Below are 7,328 nucleotides of genomic sequence, written 5' to 3'. Positions count from 1 at the left end.
GTAGTAATATTCTACTACTTCTTTGCATTGGTCATTGTTTAATGGTTTTGTATCAAGTGGTTTGAGAAAGCTAAGAAAAATATGCAGAGAATGCTAAAAAAAACAAGTCCTTTGTCATCTCTACCAAAAAAATGTAGTTAGATAAAGCAAGGAAAGTATAATACTTGCACAACTTGATGTTTATTTTCACACTTTCATTGTCCTCTTCATACTAACCATCTTAGTAACACAATGTCTACAACAGCTATTTACAGTAAACCAGTCCTATATGCTAATTCCACTGTACATAGTACCATAGACATTGACAATGTTAGTCAACTGATTCAAGAAAGTGATTGAATGTTGTCAACTAATACTTTATAGTTCTTTCCATCAAATCCATCTACCCCAACACTGGAAAAGGCAACCACAATAACTGCTTCTCTAGGTACTGGATTGTTGAATGATATTATCCACAAATACATTTTCCAGCCAACTGTTTGTGACATTATTAAAGGCAAAGGTGACAATTATACAGGTCTAGTTACTTGTAATTGTTTCAAATATTATAATGGTGCACCTCATTTGTCAACTCCAGCCTTGGAAAAAGTAGGACACACAGCTTCAAAGTGTGTATACCTACATCAAATAACTGGTATGAACCTTATTTGTAAATATTTTTCCTGATTTTTGGCATTGCTATGTAGTAATTGACTTCACTAACAATTTCTTCAACTCGTATATTGTAGAGGATAGTCAAGTTTGGCTTCAACAAAATACTCTATGCCACAAAGCTGACAATTTCTCCATAGAGCTTCAGATTACAGATGACATAATTTTAAATGTGGAAGGCATGTCAAATAATGAACAGTTGAATAAGGACATATCAATTGAACATCAATGCAATGACTACAATTCCTTGAGACAGAATGGTTGCAGCCTGCCACAGGAAAGAAAATAATGTTGTCATCTTCAATTACAGGTGCAACAAGTAAAGAAGGACTTAGCAAAGATACAAAAAATCTTGAAGTAATTGGAAGACTACAATATCGAACTATGCACATATTTGCAACACATTGTTAGGAATTCAATATGAAGAGTGGTGAAAAAAATTATTATAGTCTGAACTATAACAAAATTTTAGAGAATGTGCAAACTCTCTGCCAAGCCCCTTCTTTGCAGAGGTATTGAAAGATTAAATGTGAAGGGTGCAAACTATTTCCAGGCAAATATTTGTTATAATAGTAAGCTTTATATGTGTGTATTATTTACCTACAAATGCTTCAAGTTTGACTTTGTAAGCTAATTAGTTAAATAAGGATGATTTTTCACCACCATGTATATATATAGTTATAAAAACACATACTTGTCATGGTAGTCATCATATTTAAGAGTCTATTAAAAACCCTACTTATACAAAAAAAAATTATATTTATTTTGTAAAGTAGAAGTGACATAATATATTCAAATCTTCAGTCTCTCTACATTTATCCTATTCAATCTAAATAGAAGAGTTTGTGTCTAAATGATTTGGTTGGCATATCAATTTTCTTCAATACATTCTATGATATTGCTATATTACTACGTAATCTATATGTGTGTCTTGTAATTAACCTTGGGAATTAGATCATTTGTGGGAAATTTGTTTCTTGTTCCATGTAAAAGTTGACATGAGCATTCTTGATGTTCTTAAACATATTATTACTCTTTGTGCTAAGTGGATTATTTGTACCATTGAAGGATCTAAGGCCTAGAAGGTTCTTCTCAAGTATTACATTGAAGGTTGTGTGTCTTATGGCAAACTGTGTTATTTGTGTCCATGGTGCTTGGTTTTTTCTACTTCAAGGTGTGTATGACCAAAGTATAGAGCTCTATTTTTTTGAAGCTTTTAAGAAACATTAAGGCTACCCTGCAATATTGAACTGTGCACTATATAAGTAGTCCCTAGATTTTCCATGTCTTTTGAGTAGGAGCCTAATTTTTACACTAAAAATGTTCACATTCATATGTATGATGAATCATACATTTGACAAAATAAAATATTTAATGATAGACATTAAGCTTCTATAATCTATGAGATAGTAATATGTTGTTTTCAGTTTGGATTGTGTGTAGAAGCAATAGATTTTGTTGGAACGGGAGGGAACTTGGGTGGAATGGTGTTGGTTATAGGTCAATAACTAGCTATCAAATTGACCATGGAGATTTTAGGCAAGATAGGAACAAAGGGGTAAACTTGGTCAATAGGCTTTGGGACCGGAGGATCTTAAACAACCCAGGCTACTTCAATGCATTCGAAAAAAAAATTTTGGAAACTATGAAATACTTCCTTAGGTGCGTTGCTAATGAATTTGTAAACAAGCTTTCTATCAATAAACATAATTTGTAGTGCTCCCTTACCATCAAAATATATAGAAGAATACATAGTACCAATTGAAATTGTTTATGCCTTACATGTCGTTCATGTACAAATCACCTATACTTTTAATGACTATACAATATAACTAGTAGAATCATTTACAACATGTATTCATTGTTGTTTTGCTTGTATGCATTTTCAAATACACAATGGAAAACCATAATTTAATACACAAAATAATTTAGAGAAGAGTAATTTATACAATTGCAATTACTCTAAATTATGAAATGATATATAAACATTTGTGAATTAAACAACTTTAATCCCTGGTTTACTTAATGATTTTGAAAATAAATATATATGCATTAGTTAATAATAATTGTAGCTTTTCAGTAATGCAAGTAGTTTGGTACATTAAAAAAAAATTTAAAAAGTATACAACAAAAGCATATTGTACTCACATTGTCTACTTTTGTTGCAGATATCGACACATGTATTCACAAACAAGAGATATACTACACAATTAAACTTCACAAGCTAAGTGAAATACAACCTACTCCATACATATTAAACAATCACAAGATGAGCTGACACGATCAACAATAGCCAATTTTTGTCCTCCAAGAACATACCAAAATATTAAAATAATTTTAAAAAAAAATTGATAACGAAGAAATGGAGGTAGTAGATGTTGATACTTACAAGTGTTCTGCTCGACAACAAATACAAAACATTGACAATGTGCTAAACTGACATGGAATATACAGAGCACATAATTTCAAGTACAATGTAAGTGACTGTATATTTGATTCCTTCGAACTACTATTAGAAGGAAAATACACATCAATTGAACTTCGAAATGGGACAATCGACTACTTTGAAACATGTATTGCAAGAGGTGAAATAGAAGCAATCAACTCATACAACCTTGAACTAGATCCACCTACTCTTCTTGAACTACATAATGTCCCAAATCAAGAAACATATCTATGTAAGATAAGATTGTCTGCAAAACCATGTGCACCACCCTCTGAAGTTGGATTATGGGGAGACATATTTTGTATACATTGGCTATAGAACTAGTTAAAAATACAAATATGTGTTTGGTCAACTACAGCAAGGAAGAAGTACTTGCACTACAACAAATCATTGCAAAGTGAGCGATATTACATCTTGTTCCACAATTCTAATCCTCGCAGTGGCCATTTCAAACCACTTTTGAAACTTGAATACGAACATGCGATATATCACCAAAATACAGAAATATCTGAACTTAAGAAAATCTTTGCAAACAAAAGAGAAGACGAAATTACAAACAATGGAAAAAGGCGAAAGCTTGAAATTAACAATAGCAGTTCAAAAGAAGAAATTGGAAAACAAAATAACAATCATAAAAGGAAAATAACATTACACAAACATAAGAAAATGATAAGAAACAAAAGAGAAGAAGAAATTATAGGCGATGGCAAAAGACAAAAGTTTGAAATTAACAATATCTATTCAGAACAGCAAACTCAAAAAACAAAATAGCAATCATAAAATAAAAATAACATTTCACCAATTAAAGAAAATGATTAGAAATAATCAAGAGCATCAAAACATCCAACAAATACCACATCAAATGTTTGAAACTCTGAACAAAACTCCAAATGAGAATAATGAAACACAATGCGAGCAAAGTACAATGATAAAATCGAGAAAGTCAACTAGGACAAAATCATATTCTCCAATTGAGATCTACTAGAAAACAATTGAAGACACGCCAAAACATGCATGTACAATATGCCACATATTGCATGTTAGAAAAGATATGAGAGCCATCAAAGGAAAACTCAAACAAATATATTATGAGTTAGTAAAATACGATAATACTATATTGACAGATTCCATATGTCGAACATTCTTTACTTCTTTAAAACAATTGAAATTGCCTAAGTATGCTACACCAAGTAATATATGAATAAACAAACCATTGGACTATGTACAAAATCTTTCGTTATTAGAAGAATGACTTGTTTCACTCAGAATTGCATTCACTCAAATATGGGAGGTAGGCTATAAAAGATCCCAGATAGGACTTGCAGGCTCTATTATTAATGTTCCTGTGAACATGAACATAATACAAAAAGCACTACCACAACCAATCAATAGTACAACAATGATAGCTGTATATCTCAAAAGACGCTTACAATATAAAAATGCCTTCCAAAAGGGAATGATACGCCCAAACATTGTCATGCAAGCTCTAACCCAATTGGTTGAAACAAAACTATACAAATGGCAAAATGTCCAAATTAATGAGGACTAGAAACATTGTTTGGAGACTAACAAAGAATATGAAAACAATAGTGAACTTAGTACAATAGATAATGAGTCAGATAGTGAGAAAGAACAAGAACATCCATCAGAAACATTGATACATTCATTCACTGAATCTACATCTATTCAAAAAATGGATGATAAAATCATTGAAATTGCACTTGCACAAGATTTCTATCCAATTGGAATCTTCAAGGACACATACGCAGAAGAAATGAATTTTCCCATATTATTCTTTGGTAGTTCACGTGATGAAGACATTGTTAAAAGATTTAGCTACCAAAAAATTGCACAATGGGAACTGACAAATTCACATAGAAAATTTGCATACCACACAACCAACTTATTCTTCAAAACCATCAAAGTACTTATACAACAAGTTTTGTCCACAATGTGGATACGAATTCAAAAAGGCCAACTAAAGGGAAGAAAGTTATGTGCAAAAGATGTGAAGGAAAAGCCAAACCTAGAGAAGTTGTTGAAATTAGATATAGGTTACACCGATTTCAAAAGAATAAGAATATCACCAGATTACACACAACAACTTAGAAACAACATATTTGCAATGATACGACAACTTGGACCTCCAACTTTTTTTGTTACTTTCACTAGTGCAGAAAAAAATTGGGATCCCCTCACAAATACACTGCAATAGTTACAAAGTTTACACCAATCAAGATTAGAAGAACATGAATCTTATCAAACAAAAGAAATTGATAAATTCCAATTGATCAAAAATGATCCAGTCACTTGTGCGCAATACTATAGGCATAGGATAAATGCATTAAAAAAATTGATATTTACAGATTCCACCATCTTTGGAAATGTCATAGATTACTTTTCTATAACTGAATTTCAAAATCGAGGAAATGAACATGACCATTTCCTATTATGGATTGAGAATGCACCAATCTATGGCAAAGACAAGTATACGGACATAATACAATTTGTTGACAAGTATATCACTTGTAGCACAGAACATTTGACTCCTGATTTAGCCATTCTACACAAGCATCACCACACAAAGCAATGCAAGAGATCTAGAAGACGACTTTGTAGATACAATTTCCCCATTCCACCAATGCAAAATACTACGATAATGCAACCACTGCCAGAAAAAAATGAAACTATTAGTACAATTGCAACAAATATAAATTTGAAATTGCAAAAAGAAAACTATGATAGTTCACATACCTTTGATATGTTATTAAATGAAATGCAAGTAACAAAGGAGGATTACATATTATCTCTTTGATCTACATTACTTAGACCGACACTACTCCTACAAAGAAAACCATCACAAATCTGGAACAATAGTTTCTCCAAAAAAATAACCCCCATATGGAAGGCTAATACAGATGCACAATATGTCCTAAATGCATATGCTGCAGCAATGTATTGCAGCTCATACATGGAAAAAGTTGACAAATCAATGACACGTGCTTTCCGAAAAACTCGAAAAGATCAACAACAAGACAATATTGATGCAATCAAGATGATAAGTAAACTTGGAAATGCTTTGCTAAACCTCCAACAAATATCATCACAACAAGCTTCGCACATTATTCTATCACTACCACTAAATTATAGCTCAATAAAATGTGTATTCATACATACACGATCTGACAATGACTGCACATTCATACTTAAATCTATGAAACAAATCAAGAAGGAACCAGATGAATCTGAAAACATAATTTGCAAATCCATTATAGACTATTATATAAATCGACCCAATTCTATTGCAAACATTTACCTTGCACAATTTGTGTCTGAATATAACAAAAATGGTACACATATTGAATGTAAAAAAAAACCGAATATTATACGTTATATCAATTTCAACAAACATATAGATGTAGAAAACCACTGCAGAGAGCAATTAGTACTGTGCGTGCCATTTACGACACATGAGAATACTTTGAAAGAGAATTTCAAATCATGGGTAAGTGCATATGTACATCATGAAAGAACAATACAAATGAATCATTCAAAGTTTATGTACAACACTACTTCTGCATGGGGGAACATTGATGAAGCTATCAATAATGTAAACTTACAAAATGAAAACCTATAGGATGAGGGCTCTTCATTTAGAAATTCAAAAGACAAGGAATTCTATGACATACAATTAGACATGAACAACAGAGGCCACCACAAAAATTCAAGCAAATTTTTAACATCCTTTGAAATCGGACAAGACCCACAAATAATGGATAACATTGAGTACTTCAAATTAAGGAAAATTCTTAATAAAGAACAACAACAAATTGTGAAGGACATTGTGATTAAAAAATTGAAAAATATGAAAACCCCATTGCACTTGTTTCTAACAGGAGGAGCTAGAACTGGAAAAACTTTCACTGCGAACGCAATATATGAAGCACTAATACGTATTTATAACACCTCCTTCAAAAATGATCCAGACAAACCAAAGGGTCTTAAAATGGTATTCACTAGAAAAGCAACATATAACATAGGTGGAATCACATTGCATTCAACATTTCACATTCCATTTAACAAATCCGAGTTTCTTCCACTCAATACTGAAACACTAGACAAAATGTCAAAGCATTACAAACAACTTCGTGTTCTTCTTATAGATGAAATATCACTTGTGGGCTCTACATTATTACGGTACATTGACAAAAGGTTACATGATATAATGCAA

This window comes from Cryptomeria japonica, chromosome 7 (genome assembly GCF_030272615.1).
Source record: "Cryptomeria japonica chromosome 7, Sugi_1.0, whole genome shotgun sequence".
NCBI classification, from domain to species: domain Eukaryota; kingdom Viridiplantae; phylum Streptophyta; class Pinopsida; order Cupressales; family Cupressaceae; genus Cryptomeria; species Cryptomeria japonica.
Note: the sequence above shows the minus strand (reverse complement) of the source record.